The sequence below is a fragment of the Haemaphysalis longicornis genome, unplaced genomic scaffold (genome assembly GCF_048455015.1).
Source record: "Haemaphysalis longicornis isolate Haplotype H1 unplaced genomic scaffold, Haemaphysalis longicornis Haplotype H1 scaffold_3, whole genome shotgun sequence".
Taxonomy (NCBI): Eukaryota; Metazoa; Arthropoda; class Arachnida; order Ixodida; family Ixodidae; genus Haemaphysalis; species Haemaphysalis longicornis.
The window spans coordinates 44,716,237-44,741,006 of NW_027526335.1; the positions used below are offsets into that span (position 1 = coordinate 44,716,237).

General features: G+C 49.3%; 1 protein-coding gene across 2 annotated transcripts in view; it reads left to right on the forward strand.

Moving 5' to 3' along the window:
• Shrm (shroom) overlaps positions 1-24,770 on the forward strand; it is a 495,848-nt gene that overhangs the window by 196,240 nt on the left and 274,838 nt on the right. The gene's annotated exons all lie outside the window — the stretch shown is intronic.

The following is a 24,770-nucleotide window of genomic DNA, read 5'->3' on the forward strand; positions in this document are numbered from 1 at the left end:
CAAATCAAAGGTAAAGAATAAGAATAACTGGTTGGTGGGTGTAATCATCGTATAACAACGATAAATGATTGGTGGCGGTAAAAGCAGTAGGCGACGTTGTCATCGCCGCATCAATCTTGTAACAAAAAAAAAAAAGGAAAACAGGAACAAAACGTCTGCGACTCGCAAAACCAGAAGCAGCGTTCCGACGGAGTTACGGCTCAGTTGATAGGATCGCTTTGAAGGGTTCAGATTCGGCGAGACGAATTCTTTCAATTTCACCGAGGAGACGTAAGGTTAGTGATACAGAGAAGCGTCGTAGCAATGCTTACTGATTTAAAAAAATACGATTCTAAATATTTCTGTGCATTTTTTTTTACGCCGGAGCGCTGAGCGGCAGGGTGTCGGGTAGTCGTCGCACCTGTGTCATAAAATAGTCGTCCTGATTGCTTATTTATTTTTGAGATCTCTCTTGCATTATATCTGAGGCAGGCGTTGGTACATTACGTTTGAAAACTTTTTTCATGCTCTACAAACTGGCAGCTACGGAAAACTACCAACAGTATGTCTCGCGCGCCTATAACTTGTTTCTGGAATGGCTACAGTAAACAGCGTGTAGACTTCAGCTCAAGAGACTCACATCCAAACCTTCAAAATTAGAGGCTATACGCATAGCATTTTGTACTTAAGGCGAGCGGCGCATCGTAACCGGAACTCGGTTCTTTCGGCTAGTGGCCGTACCCTTGTCTAGAGCGACACAAGGTCTTACATTCTTACGTTTTCTTCTCACACGCATGGTCCCCGGTCGTCGTACCATGTACCCATAGTCCCGTTATCTCCGAGCCTCTCCTCGGTCGAGCGACCGGCGTGCCCGTAGACTGTCCAACGGTCTCGATTACCGCTACTTACCACCTCGTCGACGCTCTTTTCTTCCTCATCAGTGGTGCGTGCAATTATGCGCCGTTCCGTTCAGGAAGCGTTTTTAGTCTTTCCGGCGAGCGCTCACAGCGGGACAGGCCAGCGCGGGGCCGTTTGCCAATTAAGCCGAGTGCCTTCATTCCGGGCGCTCGTCGAACAATGGAGAGCGCTCTCCTCCGCACTATCTTCACGTCCAATCAACCGTGCACGCCGTGGGCGGCTGTGCCTGCTACGCCCCGGTGCCGTCCGCCTGCTCCCCTATTCTTGCGGCCACTTGTCCGAGCCGAGCCGAGCCGATCTGGCCAAGCCGGGAGTTAAATCTCGCCGCAAGAAATGAACTGATTGTCCGCAGCGCGTTGCGTCGAGAGGATGAAAGATTATGCAAACTGACGAAAGCCCTTTTCCTATTGAACTATGCTGCCCGCTTGATCAAACTGAGATCCCTGTTTCTTCTTTATAGCGTCTTGAAAACAGAGCACGTGCTGATTAGCGCGTGCACGCTTCGCTTAGCGGATCGTCTCGCATCCCGCTTTTAATGTCTGCCTGGCAGAGCACACAGCCACGCACGTGGCGAGATCCTTCACGTGTTTCCTTGATGAGATTGCGTTTTCCATTGGGCTTATAAGTACCTCGCTGTGTGGAGGCGCCACAAACCACTTACAGCGGCTAACAAGAACCGAAGACGCGCCGTTTGAAGCGTAGGTATGTAAGTTTGAAGTGCGGAAAGGTGCAAGTTTTAGGGCAATGCACCCGGAAGAGGAAGAGATACTCGCGAGGTTTCCGGCCAGCTTTTTGTTCTGGGAAATTTCAGCAAGTGCACAAAAAAGGGAGCGGCCAATAGCATTTTTAACACAGCTTGATCTCACGGCTGGTCTTGAGTAGCAATTTTGGAGCTGGCGAAGGGCCTGTCTCTCCTTGAAATCGCTGAGTTGCAGGTGTGCCCTGCAGTGAATTCAAAACGCCTGAATGGTTTGAGTGAACGGCCCCAAAGACGCTTAGTACACGCGCTAGTCTGCGTGGTTTACCGATGGTCGTGTCCACGACGGAGAAACTGCCTGTTCGTATAATAGTCGGGACCGCGGTAGGCGTCTGCTGTTCTTAACGAGCGATCCTCTTGGCATGGTTCCCAGACTGCTTCGGCACAGCTAGTACTGGTTGGGTAGTGGCCGTCGTTAGGACGGAATTCGTGAGATACGTGACGTGACTTATACCAGCTTGAGTGCAGGGGTTTATTCATAGCTTAGGCTGGCGATATTGTTGTAGTTATACCGTAGGGTAGTAAGACTGGTCAGGAAAGTCTAGCCATTCTTTTTCTGGGTTAAGAAAAAAAAACACACCCGCGAGAACAAATAATGAGGCTAAATATAAAAAAAAAATCATCCACTCCTCCGTCAAGCGACGACGAGGGTTGAAGGAGGAGCTTTCTCGTGACGGATTCTTTGGTTGTCGTCTAAGTTTTCCAAATCTCTTCGGCCATGTCGATATTTTGCAATCGGATAGACGCTGACTTTATAACGCGAGGGACCCAAGTTCGATCCCGGCCACTGGAAGCGTTTTTTTTTTTCTTTTCACTTCGGCGTTTTCGCGTTGCAGATGCCATCAGTGAGAACACTAAACCGTCGCTTTTAAAAAAGTGAATAGGAATTTCTTTTACGTGGGTCAAGTACGGAGATAGTCCTTGGCGCCTGCTACACCTAGCTATTGAAATTTTTCAGATGCTTAATACAAGCGTCGCGGAGCGACGTTTACTTATACACTGGATTTGTTGTGCCGACAAAGAGTAACAAATCTCATCCGGAGACAAGTTAAGTGCAATACCAAGTAGACCACTTCGTCGGCCGCTTTTCAAACAGCTCCAATATAGATAGTTTACACGTCTGATTGATTCGATTGATTGTGGGGTTTAACGCGCCGACGCAACGCAGGCGACGAGGCGCGCCGAAGTGGAGGGCTCCGGATTAATTTTGACCACCTGGGGATCTTTATCGTGCGCCGAAATCTCGTACACAGGGGCGTTTTTGCTTTTTGCCTCCATCAGAAAAGCGGCCGCCGCGGCCGGGAATCGAACCCGCGACCTCGTGCTCAGCAGCGCAATGCCTTAGACACTGAGCCTCCGCGGCGGGTGTTTACACGTCTGGACAACGAGGAATATAGTCAAGGCCAATTACTTGAAACTATAAGTTGCCGCTCTAATAAAAAGGCAATAACCTCGTTACGTTGCCGTCCTAATACAAAGGCATTAACCTCGCTATGTCACCGTGATAACACAAAGGCAATAACCTCGTTACGCAGTATGAACTTCAAAATCGCTATTTTATGTTGTCCCTGCAAAATCATTCGCGTCATTAGCGAACCCAAAGGAGAAAACGCAATTATTTTCCGGGTTTAAAAAAAAGCGCAGGGAAAACGGGAAACGAGCGGGCAATAAACGAAACAAGCTCGTAAAGAAAACAGCCCCTAGGGCGATTTATAATCGCTTCCGCCCGAGTTCAGTGCGCGCGCTACGCCGGCGCTTGAACGGTAGTTACAGTTACAGCCTCAACCTTAATTCATCTGCCGCTAATTTCCCTAAACGCTGGAAACACCGGCGTAACGCCGTTGCCCTTTACGAACGCGCACCGCCTCTGATGTCACGAGGCTGGAATGGCGTGTCAGGATCAGTCTAGTCGGCTGACGAGACGGGTCGCGGGACAAACAATTCTAATGTTGCCAGTTTAAAAGGCGCGGATGAGTTTAGCGCTTGGAAGCAACAAGGGGGTGGGGGGCTGAGGGGCAGACTCGAAGCCTGTCCGTCTACGCAGTGTTGCACCTGCGCAGCTGTTGCGCTTGTCGGCCGCGGCCGATGAGTCGCTGATTTATTCACGGGTCGCGCTGCTTAACCATTCACGCCCCCCCTCCCCCCCCTTCCCAGCTGCCCTTGCGTTGATGGTGCGCCTCCATGCGCGTCGTGAGCAGCGTATCTAATCTCCCGCGGGGGACGTTAACGGCCAATTAAAACACCGACACGGAGGGTAAGGTCGCTACGCAATCTTGTCGAGGATCGCCATAAAACCGGCTCATTCCGCGATCCCGCCGTGTCGCTTAATCCGCCCTCTCGGCCGGCTTCCTTCTCTCCCTTTAGGTAGCCTGGCCGGAGGCTCGCAGCTTCAATTATTGATCCGCGCGGGGCTTGGCACGGCTGCGAAAGGTTGTCGCCTGCGTGTCGTCTTCAACCCATCGCTGCTGTGCGTGCAGTGGACAGTTACTTCCGGGAGGAGGGGGTTGTCTCCTTTTGCGCGCTTCACTGATCCCTGTTCAGATTGCGATTTGCGTATTACTGAAAAGTCATCCGTACTAATTTTCGTCGCAGCTGTTATTGTGCCGCATAAATTGTGGGCGCGACGATCGAAAGCAGAGATGTATCGAGTGGCCTGACGCTTTCGTGCGTGTTTAGTCATGAGAGTTTATTCAGATTTATGATATGGTTTCATAGGAAGAGGTACATTTTGAAGTTGTGCAGTGTGTTTTTAAGTCGCAGTAGCGTCTGTTTTGCTCGAATCCAAAACAAATCCTTGAGCAGATGCTACGGGAGTCAGGGTAGCGTGCAAGGGGACTATGTTGGACGATGACATCAGTGTTTTGCTAACGTTGCTTCTGTCTTTACTACGTAGGAACTGTAAAGTGTGGCCCGTGTCTTTTCATTAAACTCGACACGACAGTAATTCGGAGCATGTATTATAACATTTAAAGATGATAGTCTTTCTTGGGCTACTTAAACGCAGAAATTTTGGTCTGTCCGTCCGTCTGTCGGTCTGTCTGTCTGTCAATAGTCTTATATACTCACAGCCAAATCTAAACGTCCAAGTCCGGTGTGAATGCACATACTTGTCGACATTGTTGAACAAGAACGGGACTTTACGCAAATATAAGGCATAAAATTAATGCATAGGGAATATTTGCAATGATCCTTTATTAAATAATTTATGGGTGCTTAGTTTTTGCCATAGCAAATGAAATACAACCTCAGCTGCAGAAAACCATCGCCTGCTGTTTCCCGGACTACTACATCTCCTGGTGGCATTTAAGAAATCAAACGGCAAGAGCAAGGAAAGGTCCCACTAGATAGATTCCACGTTCCGCTTGAAAACGGTCGTGGAGTAGGGCAGCGTGGTTCTATAAAAGTTGTAGTAGGGTGCCTCGATTTACGCGTGTCTCCGCTGCACGGCAGCGCTGGCATCGAGGCACCCGACTTGGAGCAGTGGAACGCGGCAAATTTAATTTGACTTGAGCAACCTCTAGCGTATTATCTTTGGAGTAACGAGACGGGAGAGAAACAGCATGAGAGGTAAGCGGAAAGAGAAGAGAGGCATTTACTTGGCAGGGGTGCCAGTCGACTATCGTCTTTCGTCGACATTTGCACCGAAAGGAGCAGATACGAGGCCACTGTTTCACTAGGCTTTATTTTATCCACTCGAACTATCAAGAATACTTTTGGATGGTGGCACTCTCAGTTAAAATGGCAAAGGTGGATCGGGTTGGGGGGGGGGGAGGTCACTAACAGGCGCTGTAGGTTTAGCCTTGCCTGCTGGGCCATTCAAGAGGGCGTCAAGGGAGATCGTCGCCACCCGCTACCATAATATTCCGCAGGTGTAGCGGTAATCTCCCCTTTGCCTTTCCTTGGTGCAACTTCAAAGGCAAACAGTATTTTATGTCAAGCAATTTTCGCAGCGCGTGTCTTCTACTTACACTAGGGACAGGGTTCTGGTGGACAGAACGCAACTTGGCAATTTTCGTTGGAATGCCACAGCGGCCACAATTGTTCTTGCTTTCTAGGCTGGCCAGCCGGTTAAGGTGTAATAACCTTCCGAGTGCGCCCTGTGCTTGGGGCCGCACCGAGAAGCTGTTAATTGTCTTCAACACAGCAGCACTGCTGCCGGAGTTACATTGTTCCCAATCGTGACTAAAGGGGTCGACAGCGCTTTCAAAATGCCCTTCATCCCGGCTTCACAATGGTAATCGCCGCTTACGCGTAGCTCCAGCAGCGGTTCGCGATTATCCGACCACAATGCGCGCTGATGATTACAGTATACATGTTGTGCACACTGCGTACGAGTATGAGGGAGCTTCTGATTGCCTAAATATGAGAGAGAGAGAGAGAGAGAGAGAGAGAGAGAGAGAGAGAGAGAGAGAGAGAGAGAGAGAGAGAGAGAGAGAGAGAGAGAGAGAGAGAGAGAGAGAGAGAGAGAGAGAGAGAGAGAGAGAGAGAGAGAGAGAGAGAGGTATCATCTAGTAAAAACGTCAGACTCTCCTGAATGTTTGATCGCTGACAGGCAGTCTTGCAAAAGGCAAAAAAGTAGGGGATAAAAATACAGTTGTCCTGTCACGAGAAAGCCGTCGAGCTTAAAAAATGCGAGTACTACCCATATGACTGAGCACGCCAGCGCACAAGCAAGCGCACAAGCAAGCAAGTTAGCAAGCAAGGGAGCCGGCGTTTCCGGCAAGGTGCGCGGAGCCTTTATTTATTCCTACCTAATCCCGTAAGTGGTACGTACACGTGTTGGTGCTGCTCCGCCGTTTATTTTTGTGAATGGTCAAAAATTTTATTGTGGACTCAACAAGGAAATTCTTGTGTCCGACTGTAATTCTTAATGTGTCATAATTTCGCTTCATTAGAAAATGCTAATAATAGAAGGCCGTCGGGCCTTGATCTTATCATAAACGACCGCGTATATTGCACCTAAAGGTGTTTTTTTTCAGCAAAGCATTTGTATTCAGTAGTGATGTTACCATATACGACCGCGTATATTGCACCTAAAGGTGTTTTTTCAGCAATGCATTTGTATTGAGCAGTGAAGATGACTTTAAAGGGGCTTCGTGCATAGAACTAAGGAAATACCTAGTTTCTTACCGAGGTATATCAGATGCTCGTATTGCCCCTGAAAATACTGTCTTTTTAGCAATACACTTGTGTTACTTTGTGAAGCCAACTTTAAAAGGGTTTGGTTTTTTACAGGGATGAATACAAGGGGATCTTATGGAGGTATTTAACGCCCTAAGGCCATCGTACTTCTATAACAGACTGCATAGTGCCACCAGAATAAAACAATACATTCGGGTATAGTTGGGACGCTGACTTTAAAGGGACTCGATGTATAATAACAGGGCTGCTTCTGCTTCGGCAGTTCGCAATTGGAAGTTTCTGCAATTTATATTTTGCACCATATGACCTAGAGAAGTTTCGTCCTGGCATTATACGACCTTCTGAATACGTCTTTTTTTTTCCACGGCCCCTAACGGCTATGGGCCACTAGCAGGCATGCGGCAATCTGTTGTTATCAGGGGCGGTATTCTCGTAACTGTCCCTTTTGAAAACGTCCCTTTTGCGTCCCTTTCATTGTGACGTACTTCCGGTTAAGAAGTGGACGTGGGCAGCATGGAGGAAGGTTGGCAGTGGGTTTGCCGCGCTTGCGTTACGTCACTTCCGGTTGTTTAGGGCTCGCCAAAAGGAACACTTTTGAAAGGGACGCAAAAGGGACAAAACTCGAGAATACCGCCCCAGATGAAGCTCCCGGTTGCGCTGGAAACGTCATCTATTTTGGCGGTTCCTTGGGTCCGCAAGACAAAATACACGCACCTTCTTAACAAAATAAAACGGGTGCCTCTCTTAACCTAACAACAGTCTGTGACGTCGCAGGGACAGTGCGAGGAAGCTGCTAATGAGTCGCCGCTGTTTAACGTGTCTTCCTCTTTGTGTTGCCGAAATTTCAAGATTGAGTTACTATTGACATGATTGATGTGCTGACGTCGCATCTCTTGAATAAACTGGGCCTGTATTTTGTGGTCCCTGTAGGGAAGCGAACGCGTACTTGTAGCAGTTGTGTATAGAAGACGGGTCAACCATCGACGTTGCAATTGTCTTTCTCTGGAGGAATGATGCATTCGCACAAATGAAATTGCGAACGCGCAAATATGAACGGCAATACACAACTAGCGCAATTTCTTTCTATGCGAGTCAAATTGTCGCCTCACTCCGTAACAGCGGCAAATTTTGAAAACGCGACTTTCCACATACAACACAGCCGCTTCATTATGTGATCTCCACAAACCGAATTATTCGATTTTGGGTGGTCTGGTTCATATTTCCGTGTTCGCGTTTCATCTATCCGTGACTGTACTTCCATCACACACTATCCAATTTTTGGATTCGTTAGCTTAAACGTAACGGCGCCTCTTATTGTTCTCTGCCGAATCACGCGAGTGAATATGTAACAGGTGACGTCCATATTCTATTCACACTTCACCGTTATTTGGCATGAATGACATGGAGCTATTAGTTAGGCGTGAAACGTTTGAAACGGCTGACTATATTATTAATATTTTTTATTAAGTTGTCGCAACTTGTGCTTGGTATCATATCCAAATCATTACTTGCACAAAAATCTGTTTCTTAAGAGCTCAGGTACACCAAGGAGAGAACTCAGCATGCTTACTTTGCCACAACACTATATGAACCAACATTTTGTGCGGCGTCGACATTTTTGGCCACCTCAGATGACAGAGCAACTAATAAGAAACCTCGGAGATGTTAAACCCCTACGTGTCGTGTCGATTTTTTCATCTCCTCAGGCATCACTTGTTTAAAGAATTAAGCCAGCCACTCCAGCAAACACATATGTTTTTATTTGCTGACCTTTAATAGCGCTTTTCCTGGAACACACTTCCGGTTTTATACTGCTCCGGAATGTGGACGCGCAATGGCGCCGCACTCCCATCGACATTCACAGTTCGCATACACAAACCGCGAACACCACGAATGACACAAGTCAACTCCTTCCTGCGCGCCCCGCGAAGAAAGGAGGATGGACTTCGGCAGATAACAGTGCTTAGGCGTCGAAACAAAGGCTAAAAGAGCAGCGAAGAGCCCCGATTTCGGATTAGCCAGGTGCCCGCCTCACCGTCCCTGGAAGCATCGACGCCGGCCGTGTCCTCTCAGCCGGCAGCGCCGTCGCGGTGACCGGAGAGCGGCGAAGGCTACACGAGGCTTGCAGTAATGGATGGGCGGCTTTCTTGGCGCCCGAAATTCGGCATCGAACAACACAGCGCGGGTGACGACGCCAACAGGCGCGCAGAATGGCTCTTCTCTTCTCATCTAAAGACTCGCGCTGGTGCCCCACCTCCGAAGCCGTGCCCTGGATGCGTGCGCCGCCCGCGCGCGCCGGTCATTTCGTTGGGCCGCCTGATTCGCGCTATCACTCGCGCGGTCAGCAAGGCGTTTGTCGGTCGCTTTGTTTTGCTGGGCACCCCCCACCCAAAACAAAGACCCCGGTATTCTTTCCTCTTCTTCGCTGCCCCGTGGCACCGTCCGAAACGGCCGACTACCTCACACCCCAGTTGGTGACGCGCTTCATCGCCTCTGACAATCAAGCCCGCAGCCCCCACCTGGTGTAACGACGTTGAGGCCTTGCCACCCGGGTGGCGTTGGCTTTGCTGCTTCTGTCAGCGGTGTGGCGATGCGGGGACCATGCGGAATGGCCCAGATATGGACGTCGAGCTGGAGATCCCTGCTGCCGGCCTCCCCTGTGTGGCTCTCTGCTGTGCTCCCTTGAACTTGTGCGGGGACTGCGCTTTGGAGTTTGCTCTCCCCTGGAATCGCTGTAGCCAGCACCTCATGCCACGCGGTTGCCATTTATTTCGAGTTGCCCACCCCCATTTCTTATTTTTTCGCTTCGACTTCTGTGATCCGGCTTCTGGAAGGCGCGTGTTTGCGTAGACGCGGCGGCCACTCGACCTGTGCGGACTATAAACGGGCCGCGCCAAATGTCGATTCACGCCTTGGACCCCACTGGGGAATATTCCTTTGTGTTCGGGTCCGGCCTCTACGCCCCCTCTGCCGCGGCCGTGACGTTAATTCGAACGGTTCGCTAGTATTTTTGTTTTCACTGGCAAATGAGGCTGTGCTTCCACTAGCGTCTGCCATGCGCTCATCACATTGTTGAACGACGAAAAGTTAAAACACCTTTTTCATAATCTCGCGTTACTTCAGTACAGATTAACTCAAAGAATACCTTGCTTTAATCTTCCGGTCCATAAAGTAAGCAAGGCGCACCGCGGAACGACGCACAGTATATTTGAAAACGGCTCCTAATGGCGGCATCAGAGTTCTTCAGGTAGCTGTGCTCCGTCTACAAGTCGCATGTTTTCATCATCTTTTGAAACGTGCAACGTCCCCGACACCGGCGTGTCGAGGAGCCTTTGAGACGCAAATTGAGAGTTCTTCGCATTCTTCCTCAGCCGAAGCTTCACTTCCGTCACTTGAAGTATTGGCAAGTAAATGGCCGGACTATACTTATTATACCCGTGCTACACGAGCGTTTCGAAGGCCTTTGAGTCGAATGTCATTTAACTCAAATGACACCTTTGAGCTGCTACACGACGTTTTTCAAAGGCCTTCGGTTGAAATGCCATTTGAGTCAAAGGCGCACCACCAACGACCTTTGAGGTTCTCAAACGCCTTTGAAACGCGAATGGTCGTACTCTCGGGACCACTTTGTGCATACCATAATTACAGAAACAATTATTTACAAGTATAAATATGGGTTTAAAGAGCACAATCTTCATAACTTCTCACTTGTTTCTCTTGTCTGTCATTCGCTCTACGATCGCTAGGTAACTTGCTACTCTCAACACCGGCGCTTCGAAAAAAAGAAAAAAACATTCTGTCTGTCAGCGCATGTTTTGTGCGCGCTTGTAGATTGTTATCAAATTCATCCCTAATAACTTTTTCTTTAGCTCACTTCTAAATATAAATATAAATTTAAATTTTTCTAAATATAAATTTTTGTCTAAACAAAACAGGGCAGCAGTGGCGACACCTAAACATGGCGGGTGAATGCGGCAACTTTCAACTGCCTTTGAGAATTGTCGTGTAGATCGGCGAAACTCCTTCCAGTTCGAATGGCATTTGAAACTTCGAAGGTCATTTGACTGAAATGTCCTTTCAAACGCTCGTGTAGTACAGGTATTAGTCGCATTTCATGACGACTTCTTCTTTTAACAGCGAAGCGGTTTAGCAAATCGTCATTTTTCGTGTCCGCAGTTTAAAATACAAAGACAATGCCGCGCACCACCACTTAGGTACGTTGGCCGAGATTCACACACACACAAAAAATGCTCCAGCATTTGCCGTGCGACAACGCCTCATCGCTCGCGCCCAAGCTGCTGCGCTAGCTCGCGGCTATTTGGACTAAGAAAGCCACCCACTTTTATGCTTTATAGACGTTTTCCAATCCAATCCAGCATTTGCCCTAATCGTGGCAACACTTACTCGAAACGAGAAAGACATGTCATAGCGTACGTCATCACCTCCAGGGTGATGCCCAATGATTATCACTTCAAAAAAACAAAAAGCGAAGGAAGCTCACACGCATAGCAACAATGATGGAGTGAAGGTCGTTGTGGCAGTGAAGAAGCAAATGGGCTGCAATCGTGGACTTAAACCTTCGTGATGGTCGTGAAGGGTTGCGTACAGCTTGAATACCTTCAAGTCTTACGCTTTAGTGCGGGATTACATCATTTCTTTTGTTTTTTGTTGTTGCTTCCGCTTTGCTCGAATAAACGTTCATTTTTCCTCTTCCTTCTTATTCAGTCAACCCTAGGTTGAGTAATTTGCTTCCACATCGTCGCCTTTTCGCCATTATGCTGTATTCCGACATAATCGGCACATTGTAACACGTTTATATTCTCTGTGATCAAGAAGCGGGATCACCTGCCAACAAACTCTTGCTCCCGCGTTTCGAAGGCAACCCATAGTGCACAATTTGTGCCCCAGAGGACGCCTACAATGGGCGCGGCGCTATAGCGCGCGCCTTCACCGAATGTTCTACGCAGTCGGACATCTCCGGCGATTGAGGGCAGCGTTTGGGGGGGCTTCCCCTGTTTTCGGTGCGACACACCGTGGCAAGACCAGACTCACGCGTGGACTGGTCACGCGCCTGAGCTTCCCCGGCACGTGTGCTTGCGTGTGGCGCGAGTGGGGACTGCGTTCAGCCGGGCACGGACACTTGGTCGGCTCACACGGAAAGGTGTCAATCTCTGTTGCTGCACTCGACTGTGATTGCGGGCTTCGCGTTTCTCGCCGTCACACGGAGACGAGACGTAAAAGAAATTGAGTTTAGCCTGCATGCGCTTCCGCGGCTTGATGCGGCGGATAGATTACACCCTGCGCTGCGGCTTGGCCGCTAGCCGATTCGTTTGTCCTTCTTAGAAATAAACGAACAAACCAAGAAATAAACAATCGAACAAAGAAACTGGGATGCACATACGGATCATGCGAACGGAGCGGAAAATCGAAAACTGACAGCCGCCGTAGTGACCCGGTGGGGGCCAGCTTTCAGTAACGCTTGCATCTGGCACGGCCTGCTCAAGTCGCCTTTGCAGTTTGGTGTAGCTCCAGCGTCATATATTTGTAAGAGACCTTATTTAAGTGGTAGTTTGATACATGGTAATGCGGGCAAGAGGGCTTTGATGCGGTAGCACGTGGTTACGCATGCCCCTAATAATCGTGCGCCCTCGGCGTGCGTACGTTCGTGTGCTGTGGCGCGAAACCTAGCTTAAATGAAGATTCGGCGCATAAAACCCTATTTTAATTCCTAAAAGGAAACTGCGTTGCCGAAACAAAAGTTGGATAATGTCAAGGGATTAAGAAACAAAAGATGAAAGTGTGAATAACAAATAAACAAACAGACGAGGTATTGACGGGTCGTACACAGGCGCTGACTCGTGACGAGACACATCCAGTGTTTGTGTCACGTCCGTTTGTCCCTTGTTCCGGCCGCGATGTTTTGTATTGCCACCTATGTCACGCCAAGCGACTCAAATCGCTATTCCACCGTGAATGCTATCTTTTGTAGCTCTGCGGATGTTTTTACTCCGATTCAAATTGAGCTGGCGTGGCAGGAAACGCTGCAAGCGACTGAATGCGTTTATCTAAAATGCTATCGATAACGTGGCCTTCGACACATGACCCCTAAATAGATGAGTAAAGAACACGTTTTCGAACGTTCAGACACCGTAATCATGGCGGAACCTGTGAACGCCAGCACGAATTCTCATAGAACCATTATTTATATTCTAGCGATGGAGCACCTCCATTCTAAGATTCTTCAAGATTCTCACGCGCATATTAGTACCTTCCCGAGACAGCATCACTTATTAAATGAGTGAGCGTTTCTGTGGGGACTCAGCGAAGAAACCTGGCTGCTGTTGGTGACGCTTGACGAGTCACACTTTCGCCGCAGAGGAAAATAGTACCAATGAACGGCCCTAAGGCACCAATATTTTCATATCAAACCGGGTATACGGAGGCTAAAAATGTCTTTTCAGTAATGCACGTCCGCCTAGTAGTGAAGCCAACTTTAAATGACTGCGGCTTGTAGTATTTTGAGGTACACGTGGTTTAATTATTAAAGAGATGTATAATAAAAGGTCCCAGATCCATGCTCTGGTATCAAACGGCTTATATTGCCCCCCTCCCCCCCCTCCCCCCCCTCCCCCCCCCCCGAAAAAAATGCATTTTTAGTAAGGCATTTATGCATGGCGGTGAAGCCGACTTTTTTAAGAGGCCTAGGAGTGGTGTGTGCTTACGCATTAACCGTGTTGGGCGTATCTGGAATTTTCCTTGTGCTTTGATTGAAGCGGCGATAGAGCACCCACGAACCACGCAATCCTGTCTCAAGCTTTTCAAAGAAAGTGTTCGTAAGCAGGTGTTTACAAAGAAAGCGTCAGCTATCGGTCGTCTCGGGTCGCGACTCTCTTGCCCGAAACACGGTGCGGACTCTGTTTGCGCCCAGTGACTCGTGAGCGCAATCGACGCGGCAGTGCGCGACTGCTTCGCTCAGCACCCTATCGTCATAGCCATCGAATTCGCCATTCGAAACTGGCCAGGCGCGCAACAATGGCTCGTCATGTAAATCGCCGTCGCTGCGTTCCGGAGCAATCACACGTGAAGACGCGCACCCCCGGCCGCTGCGTTTGTTTTCCGACGCTGAGAACAAACGTTTTAAACAGAGCCGCGTCCTTGTGACTGAACGCACGATGCCTCGGTGGTGGAACCGGCCCTGTTTGTCGCTCGCCGCATTGTCTCTCTGACGGCGTTATACCCTCATTGCCGGAGCCGAGGATTCCGCGGCGCTCGATGTCTGGGTGTGTTTCTTGACGCGTGCGCGGGCTCACTCGGTCGTACGCCAACTAACGGCTTTACATGACTGCCGGGAGCCGATTCGAATGTTTTCTGCCGTTCAAATTTGTCTCGAGCTGTGCATCGGCCTGAATTATACCGGCCAGAAACGGCGGCGATTCCGTGGCCGTTACCGAGGAAAAAAACACCAAAGCTGTGCGGGTGGCACCCAGGAATTTCACGCAGATCAGGCTCTTAATTCTTCCGCTAGACTTGCCGGGAGCCTGATTACAGCACTCGGTTTCCTCACCGTTTGTGCGGCACGGAGTTTTGAAACGTCTGGCAGCCGCGTAGCCTGCCGTAGTCTGTGGCCGTGTAGTACTACCTCGCCTGTCCGGAGCGATATCTCGGTTCGCTCTCGTTGTCAGTCGCTTCTCTTCCCCGCGAGCTGATTGCCGTCGTTCTTGCTTCTTTTCGCTCAGAACGGGTTCGCGCGCGCTCTCCGCGTTGCTTGTCAAAGATTGCGTCCGCCTCTGCGGATGGGCAGCCTTGGGGGGTTGTGCCGTATTGTTCGGCGGCGCGCCGCCGAAGGGTCGCTGACGTGAGTAACGTTCGCACGCGGCAGGAAACTCGGGCAGGGCCGCGTGCTCGCGCCACGATGTCGAGTGGGCGGCGGCGGCGTGGGCTACACACCTCCTGCCTGGCCCGAACGACGCGTGTCTCCTCGGCCACGGAGGGTCGACTATGGCCGGACGCCGCGCCCACCGTGGCCGACCCGGCACCGAAGACAGTATCGCACCGGGGATCTGGACTTTCGCGTAGTTCTTTTTGTTTTTGCTGTTGCATTGTGTTTGAGACCTGCGTCCGCCGAGAGAGATTATACCTCATTGTGCGCCGGACTGCCAGAATCCGCGCGCGTCGGCTTGACGGACATCTCTCCGAGTTTCCGCGGCTCTGATTTCCATAAACGAAGTGAAAAGTACAAGTGAGAAAAAAGGGTGTCAAGTGTAACGGACAGTATTGGTCGTGGCGGGTTCGCTCTTGAAGGAGGGGCTCCTCCTCCATTTCGTAGCTCCGATATTCTTGCATTTTTACAATAGGCGTACAAGGCTGACGTTGGGTTCGTGCACGCCGTGTGGGACTCTATTCCTCCGTCATGCTTGTTCGTTTCTGCTTCGTTAGAGCCCTTTCTTCAAGCTGTCTGTCTCGCGGGTGAAAGGCTCCCAGCGCCTTTATACTTACCCTTTCTCTTCCTGCAGTAACTCCCGTTCAATTCACAATGGAGCCAAATTACAGGGACGGCCGATTGTGCTTCTGCTCAACTAAGTTTCGACGAAGCGAAGGAAATCGACGGGCCTTGGCAATTATGCACGGACGTGTGCTCGTAAATTACTTAACACTTTTCGTTAATTCGGTTAACTTTCTCCATTGCATTTAAAATTTGTAATACCCCTGTCACACGGGCACTTTCAATCGGGATTGAAGCGAAGCGCGATTGACTTTTCGAGCGCGCGCGACGCACCGCCGCTGCTTCACGGCACCGACGGCACATTCCAATCCCGGCTGAAGAGTTGCACCGGTTCCACTCACGTACGCCAGACGGCGCCAAAAATGTACTTTGCGTCCGGCGTCTGGTAACTTTGCGTGGTCGTAGGTATACGTAACTATGAAAATGTTACCGCACGCTTATTTGGGTCAAGTTATTTGATACAATTTCTAGCGTTAGTTGAAGTTGTCAACTTCTGTGTCATTAGTCAACGGGGACGAGAGTACCACCGCTTTCGTCTGATCGCGCTTGAGAAACCAGGATTGAGTTCGAGTAGGATCGGGCTCGATCGCGATTGAAAGTGCCCGTGTGACCGGGGTATTAGATAGGTGATTGCGGACATCTTTTGCTTGATGCGGGTACGCACGCACATGGTTCTTCAGGTTCGCAGTGGTGCTTCGAAAATCGTCTGCAAGGTTCGAATAGGGGAAAAACAGAGACGCAACACCGGCCGACCTGCTTGAATCACCGAAACACGTCACAGAAATTTTGTACAATTTTACTTTTTTTGTGCGTGTATTGAAATGTGCGATAAACTACATAGGCATACCATTCGCAAACTCTGGCTTGATTAAATATGATTTTGAAACCTAGGCGTCTGCGGCAGTCATGGGTCCTCCCGGAGCAAACACGTTTATGGGTGGTCATTTCGCGCTGAAAAATCAAGGTCTACGAGGCGTTACAATATATATAGGCTTTTGGTGCTGCGTACTTGAGGAAGCTGAACACAGCAATCCGCAACCGTTACTTTGTTTGTATAATGCCAGCTGCACCGCGACTCCGCGTGCATGTATGGACGATACCCGTATAATCTGCCAACGGTATACGCCTTGGGTGGCTGGTATAAACGCTTCGCTTAACCGGCATATTTATTCGCTTCATCCGTTTTTTACAATGATGGCGAATATACATAATAACCCCTTGTAATAACAAAGTCCTCGAGACGATAAGGTATATTCGTTCTAAGCGATATTTTGTTAAAAGCGGAGGTGAGTTATTCTCAGTGCACCGCAGGGGGAAGGGTGCAACACTTAGGTTGAAGCAAAATTTTTAATACAGCGATTTTGCTATAACGAGGGTTCATACGCCACGGTGCGACAAGGCTCCAGTGTGGGTTCTCGCGCTGACATTTTTCTACCGAGTTGTTTCGCGTGGCTGGCGCAATAAGCCATATCGTGCAGACGGCAATTTGTTCGGCGTCACAGGCCGTCGTTGCTCTTGGAAAGGGAGCCGCACATTGGCTCGCGGATTGATCAGCGGCCGATAACTTAGCGCCGACTGCAGCCACAATAAAGACGGCGATTGCGACCTTGGCACGTGGTTTCTTGACTCAGCGCGTGCGCGTGCAACGCAAGAAATGACCGGAGGAACCGCTGATCGATTCTCACATTAACGGGCCGACAGTCGGCGGCTGCGTTACGCCCAACAGAGGCGGCTGCCAAGGCGTGGCCGTTCCGCTGGTTCCAGTTTTCTTTCTTTTTGCCGGTCTGGGCAGTGCCGCCGCACCGCACTCTATACATGGGGTATAGTTAGGGCCCTTCCGATTCCTTCGGATAAAAAAGAAAATGATCTCGGAAAACTGCTACCTGCTACAATGCTTTTTGGTCTTAAGGGATGCCTGTTTTGCAGTATTACTGAAACGTGTATCAGCGTGGACATTACTTTAAATAATCTCATGCTTGTAAGCTTCGAATTATTTGAAGTGATGTCCAGGCCAAACTAATGTGACTCGCTGTCTGTTTGCCCTCCTTTTATTTGTACTCTGTTTTGCTAAAAACATATTGGCCTGTTTAGCTCGCCTAAGATTCGCCTGCGCTATGAGGCGCGCCGTAGTGAGGGGTTCCGAAGTAATTTTGTCCACCTGGGGATGTTTAACGTGCGCCGAAATATCGACAAAAAGTCGTTTTCGCTTTTCTTCTCCATCTAGAAAGCGTTTGCGTTACCCCAACTCCAAATGAATATTGTTTTGGAGTATTGCCATGGGAATTATTTTATGTGATTGAAGCCGCGCATCTTTCGCAATTAAACTGGTACACTTGCGGATGCACGGGGTTAGAAATCATATGATTTTTGCGTCCAGAAGTTTCTCTTTTCTTGATGGAGCAAAACGTTGACTGTTCATCCTAACTTCCGGTTTGTGACCATTAGTAATAAATGGAATTTTTGCACCCTGAACTTGATCAAATTGTTATCTTCATCGTAATTTTCGTGTGTCAAAAAATTACTGGCTTTCTATTGTTCCATTGATTATGTAGTTACAAATCGCGTTGGCACTTGTTTCTGTTGCTTTAGCTCTTCAAGAGTACCCACTGACTGGTACTAAATATCATTACCTGGTGTGGCCTCGTACGTTATGCTAATAGTGAGAACAGCAATTATTTGCACATTTTGGGCGCACGCACACACGGTATTGCGCGGCGATAATCAGGAGGCAGCAAGAAAGCACGTCGATTGGTGTCGCGCCGGCGCAGGCGTCCGCTGCTCGTCCGAACACCTCCAACGTACGGAGAAAGCCTCAATGCTTGGTCATGATTCTGGCACTCAGCTTGAGTCGCCATCTTTAAAACAAAAGTTAACAAAACGTCATTGTCTGAAAGTCAGAAATAAGGTAATAAAGCCCGACAAAGAGAAGCGTTCTTAGTGGGCGTCAGTAGTGAGGCCTCCATACGTAGTCGGCGTTGCTTGTCCTCCCTCAGCTGACGACTCGCCGTTTCCAGAAGGGACAGTCCGTGGCGACGGGGCGGACCGCGCGCGAATGCAGTCACGACGTAGTCCGCGAAAAGCACACTCGTTCGTACGCGCACGCACGCACATACACACACCGACTGCAGGTCACGTTCGAATGCACAACTGCGTGCACGCACACACATACACGTGCGAAGGACCGGTCGACGCGGCGATCAGCAATAGCAGCGGCAGCAGCGTCACGCCCGTCCCAGCGGGGTTCTGCAGCGATGACGGCGGGATGACGCAGCCTCTGCTGCAACGCTGACCCATTTTGGCGCCGCGGAGAGGCCCTCCTACCAACGGCTTCTTCTGGAGCTGTTATAATACGAGCATTGTGTCCACGTGTACGACCCGCGGTGGCAGCCATTAGCGCGGGCATTCCCGGCTAGCACTGTCGGCCCTAGGACCGAGCCGGCTGCACGACGTAAACTTGACGGTCGCCAAAGAAGCGGTCATGTGCGTCGATTGAGAACACAATTCGCGGGTACTTGTCCGCTTTTCCATATGGACGGTGGGAGTAAGAAGGCGTGTGGTTTAGACGACTCTCTGCACTGTCCTTTTAACCCTGGCATTCGGTTACTGCATTGATGTCTCGGGATGCGACGTGAGCCTATAGTCGTATACCGCGCGAATCTATATAAGTGCCTATTGCGAAGTCTCCTCCTCCAGCCCTCCCCCACACGCACGCGCACATGCGACATAATCTCACAAAGACCTAAAAGCAATGAAAACAACGCTGTGTTGTTCTGCTACTCACATGGTCACGGCTTTGATATTCGGGGCCGCGGGGTCGTATTTCTGATTTCCGAGAAATTCCATGAATGTCGCTCGTACGCGTCATGCAGCATTGTACTGTTTGCTAACAACGTGATCGATTATCCTGGTTGGTATTCCATGGTTCTGAATAGTTGAGCGAAAAGAATAGACAGGGACTGTAAAAGGACACAACACGAAGGAGTACTGATGTTTGCTAACATCACTACGTACTGTCCCATGAAGCATATAGCACGTTCTGTGTTGCGTTTTGCGTACATACCATCATCACTAATTGCGGAATGCAATAAACAGGGCCATAAAAAACGAGCACCGCAATAAATTTGCCGATTGACATGCCCTCCATCAATGAACTGTCAAACTAATTGGGTCTATGGGTGCAAATGAGGCCTGCCATCTCGTGCCGGGGCCTGTAGGCTTAGGAACGTCACAACGAATTACGAGGGATGTTTACAACTTCCGAACGATGTGTAGGCGAAAGCCTAGTTTGACTCTGTTGGTCTGCTGTTGAAATTTCTCTTGAATTTTCATCTTACTCCTGTCGGGCCGCGCCGCTGCTTCACCCATGGCCGCTTTCTCCTGACGGTGGTTACGACTCAGGAGCTGCATTTCGAGCTTGTATGTGCTCTTCCGCTGTGACGTAGTTTTTCGGTCCTACCCGGTCACGATGTGGAAATTAAGCTCTGAACTCACGCGGAGACGAATATGATGCGCACCCAGAAAGCTCTGCACGGTCCGTCGCCCTTTCTCAGCAGCCACCTCCGGCGCCGCTGTTTCCATTTCCCGGTGCGCGCTCCGAATTTATGTATCTCACAATGCTTTTTGTAGCTAATTGCTGTACCTCACAACACGATCTTGAAACATGGAGATTTGAGGCTTTAGCCTTAAAAAGGTATTTTTTTTTAATGGCAGGAGGTGTCATAACTGTAACATCTCGAAATAAACAAGGGAGCAGGATACCCTATCTGAACAACCAACGCAGGCGCCGAATATTATATCGGTTTAATTACATAACGATACCCATAAAGACCAGCAATTTCGAGTACGGAAACATGATCCCGTTTTCCCTCAAAAAGTTGCTATCAGTGCGTGAGATTCAAAAATACTTGCATGTTGTAACATCGGAGGGACATCAGTAACCTCATTATAGGAGCGACTTACAAAAGACGTGATATAAGCAACTGCGCTTAAACGCGACAGAAGGGACAAGACTAGGCGCTTACTAACAACGACTTTATTTCGCCGTGCCGAAATGCATTATACACCCTCGGAACGTAACACAAACAGAGGAAAGGAGGAGATAAAGATGCGAAAAATTTTCGGGACATCTCCCCTAACGTGAATCCTGGTGACGGACGAAACATGCAGTGTATAAGTGTATTCTTGGTGCCATGGCGTTTTTGCCAACGGAGATGAAACCGTTAGGGGGTACAGGTATACAGCTTTGCTGTAAAAGTCTCTTGTCTTTGAAGCATGAAGCTCTCTAGCGCGAGGGGTAAACGAGTGGCCCGATGTTTTTTTAGTACGCGTTACGTTCTAGCGCAAGGCGTAAACGAGTTTCATGGTGTTTTAGTGCCGTGACTACATGAGATGAGCGACGATTACGACGACGACGGCAGGAGACGCCAACAGCCCCAGCCCCTGAGGGGCTTCGCCCCCAAACCAAGTTGAAAATCTCTTATTCTGTACTGTTGTTTCATACAAGCTTGTACCAACAATCCGCACTAGTGCGTTTTTACAAATGACCACACTGCAGCTATGACGGCGCTTTATCTCCATACTCAACCAATACTCGCTACATTGCACACCACGAAATGTTCAGTGCAATCGAGCATCAAAGCCCTTCGAGCGTGTGAATGTGGCACCAGCGCCCTTCACTCTTTCGACAGATAACATACTAGGTTCAGTGTCCCGGAAGGCTTCGCTCGATTTATAGCTTTTGAAAGTGCGAAGCCTGATAAAGCAAACACAAGATAAGTGAGAAAAAGTTTCAGCTCTGAACGCCAACAAAGCACGAGGACGAACCGTATGAACGTCATGTGCATTAAGTTTGCGAAAGGCGCCTTTTCAGCGTAAATTTGGTCCCTGAAAATTAAATTAAATTAAGGCACTGAATTAAGGGTTAAATTAAGGCACTGAAAAGTGTCAAAAGGCAAAAGTGGAACTTAAGCTACGCTTGTGCATACGGAGGCAAGTGACGCTGTTTCTTTGGAGTGCCGAGTAGTGACTTAGTTTGTTGGAAAGCAGCAGATGCAAATCATGCAGTTTTTCACTCTGAAATAAATCATTTAAGGTTGAGTTCCCCATCACTTATGTGTAGCATTTCGGTTTCGTTTCTGCTTCATTCCCCCGAGACTTAACTCGAGACCTGCATGTAACGAAAATCTGCATGGAACAAAAAATTGGGAATTTTCGTCAACCTCGTTATATATAGGTTTACCTGCATATACTTCTGCTCCAAGCTCAGCAATATCCACGTGGTGCTTTTAGAACAACTGAAATTTTGATTCCACGGTGGTAGCAGTGTTCTAGCCTTCAGTTTTGTGCCGCTATTTTATAAACCATTTAGCAAAGTTTCGTGGCTTTACCGGCCTCCACTAATAGCGTGCTTTACCGGTGACGCCGCCCTGTAACGGAAGGCCGAAGTGTCTGACCTTGATCGGGCCCGACCGTAGTAGAGTCAGCTCCCGTGCGGGCTGCCCTGTCGACGACGCGAACGTGCATGCGCCGAATGCGCGCCCTGGTCGCGACGTGCTTGCCAAGGGAGAGGGGAGAGCGCGCTCTCGCCTGACGGCCTCTCAAGGGCGTTCGTTGCCCCCACTGCGGTTGGCGGCCACTGACGAAAAGCGCTCATGCGGGGCGGGTGATGCGTGAGCGAAACCATTAAGCCCTGTTATCCTCATTTTCTGTCCCTTAAACCGGGTGGACCAGCGACGGTATGGCCAGTAGCTGTAAGGGCGATGAGCTGAACGAATAAGAGGGAAATGAAATTTCACCATTGTTGGGGGTACTACGGTGATCATTACGTCGGTCTCAAAGAAGCAAATGGTGCGTTTTCCATCTACAACAGTGGCTTAAATGTCAATTCGAACTGAGATACCAGCTACAGGAGTGTCTACATCGAACAAATCTAACATCACAGCTCTATACTTCGATTTTCCCGGCAAGTGACTACAGCGGCTAAAGATTTGCTCCTTACGTCAACTGCGAAATAGAAAAAGAAAATTGATGCAAGGAATTCTCAGATATTTTATTGTAGTCCCATATTTCAATGTGCTTTGCTGAGGGGCGGCAATGCAGGCCTTCGAAGCTGGGTGCCACCGGTATCAAAAGGCCTTCTACGAAGCCAATTTGATATCGCCGAATTCCCGCTCAAAGTGCCTATATTTCAGCTTCAATTTCAATTAATTTATTTCCATTACAAGGAGCAGTGGACTCGGTAATTAAAGCTCTAGCTAGCTTGACAATGTCCTCGAACCAAATGCTCGGGAACCCAATGTTCCCGAGCTTCGTTAAGTTCCACAGAAAGAAAAGAGACGGTGACACGTCCCTCACCTTCGGTCGGAGGACAAGAGGTTACCGATGTCGTCGGTACGTGGAAATCTCCCGGCTGAAGGCGCGACGTTGTGCGACGTTTCATCCATTACAGCGCTGTTCCAGATTACGACGATACGCCGCAGCGCGCTTTCAGCCAACCGAAGGAAGGAAAGTGTGGCCGAGAAACGTAGAGCGTATACAGTAGTCAGAGAGATATTTGACAACTGCGGGGTCAAGACGGAGCACGTTGTCGAGCAAAAACCAGGTAACGAAAAGGCAAGTCACATGGCGACACCAGGACGCATAAATCAGAGAGAGAAAGAGGGAAAAGATTGCAATCTCTCTTAGCAGGCTTGGTTCAAAGGAGGCGAGCCTAAGTAGCCAGAAAGATGGCCGGAAGAAAGGGGGAGAGTGCTTGTGGTGGATAAGTCGCATGGTTTTCGCGGCATTCAGATTGCGCATACGAGTGTGGCAGCCTCGGGGTCCTGTATAGGTCTGCGGGAGCCGGTATTAGCGGGTCCCGATTAGGGGCTTCGGTGTCTGCACTGGGGGTAACTGCTGCCCGGAATGCCGACGCCCCGTCTCGAAGAAAGTAGGTCAGTCGCCGAGGAGAGGATGATGACGCTTCTTATGTGAGCATCCTGGCAGCGCCCACTGCGATTGCATCGACGCGCTCGGAGCTAGGCACGTACTTGTCGGATTGTCCGGCCGAGTCGATTTATTTTCTTTGCGTGTCCACACCAGCCTCCATGCGAACGCCTATTAGCGAGTGAAGCGCAGCTCCGGCGAAAGTTTTTCCTACTGGCGCCTTTCCACTTGCTGATATACACCTGCGTCGCTTTCGTAGTTGTTTAAGTGGTTCTGCTTTCGCGCCGAGAAAGCGCGGAGAACACATGACTGTATTGATTGCACCGTGCGATCGAGTGCGCGTTTATTTCCAGAGAAACGGCGCGCTAATGCTGGTAATGACCGGTGTAAACATGGGTGTGCCTCTTCGTATTTGGTAGCCTACCTGGGGGCGAGAGTTCGTGCATGGCTGCTTTCACCATATACGCGTTGTAGTCGAGGCGGGGTGGGTTATTGAACAGCTGTTTAAGCCTCTAGGCGGCTCCAAGGCGTTGACCGTAGCGCCTTTGGCGTGACGCATCCATCTACTGACGGTTAAGTGCTAGATGTGGCCTGGTATCTTGGTGGTGTTTTCTTTTTTTTCCTTACTGAGCTGTACTGATTTTGCTGCATGGTTGCCTGCATATCACAACATACATCTAGTATATGATTTTCCCGCAGTTATTCTCGGGAACCATGCCGGAAGAGGAAGGGGGGGTCAATTATTATTCAGACGGGGCTGCAGGTGTACGAACAACGTCGTCGTATAGTTTATATTTAGAATCTTAAAAAAATTCAGTCGTCACAAAGTAAAATGTAGCCATACCTTGAAGTGCTGACTAATCAAAACACGTTGCGTGATCCTTTTTCACATATCCTCTGAAGAGGTTCAAGGTTCACTTTGCTGACAGTCCTACAAGGAAAGCATTAAAAAGAAACTGAATTTTGGGTGTTTTACTTTCCGAACCCCCCCCCCCTTCGGACTACGAGGCGCGCCGTAGGGAGGGACTCCGGATTATATTATGGGAATCTTTAAACCGCGCCGAACTCTAGACACACGGACGTTGTAGTCTTTCGCCTCCATCAGAAGTACGGTCGCCGCACGCAGCCGCGATTAAACCCGTGTTCTCGTGCTCAAAGAAAGCATCTCCGCCGATCTTAACTACTTCTCTAGGCAGCAGACGCCTCTGTGTCTGTCACTATGAACTGCTCTTGAAACGGCTTCGTTCCACACTAATGACCGGGCATGGAGTTGGGATCAACTAGGACTTATAGCTAGACATGAATCTTCGTTAAATATTTCCAAATGGTCTAAATTATTCCGTAGCCCTCGACTACAGCGCGCGTCATAACGTAAGTGCAGCTTCAAAGCGTTATTTATTTATTTATTTATTTATTTATTTTGTTATTTCAGTACCCTAAAGGCCTGTCAGGGCATTACATAGTGGGGGGGGAGGGGGGGGGGTTATACAACCAAAATTGCAAGGTATAAAAAAAGGAACAAATGTGTACATACAAATTTGTATGTAC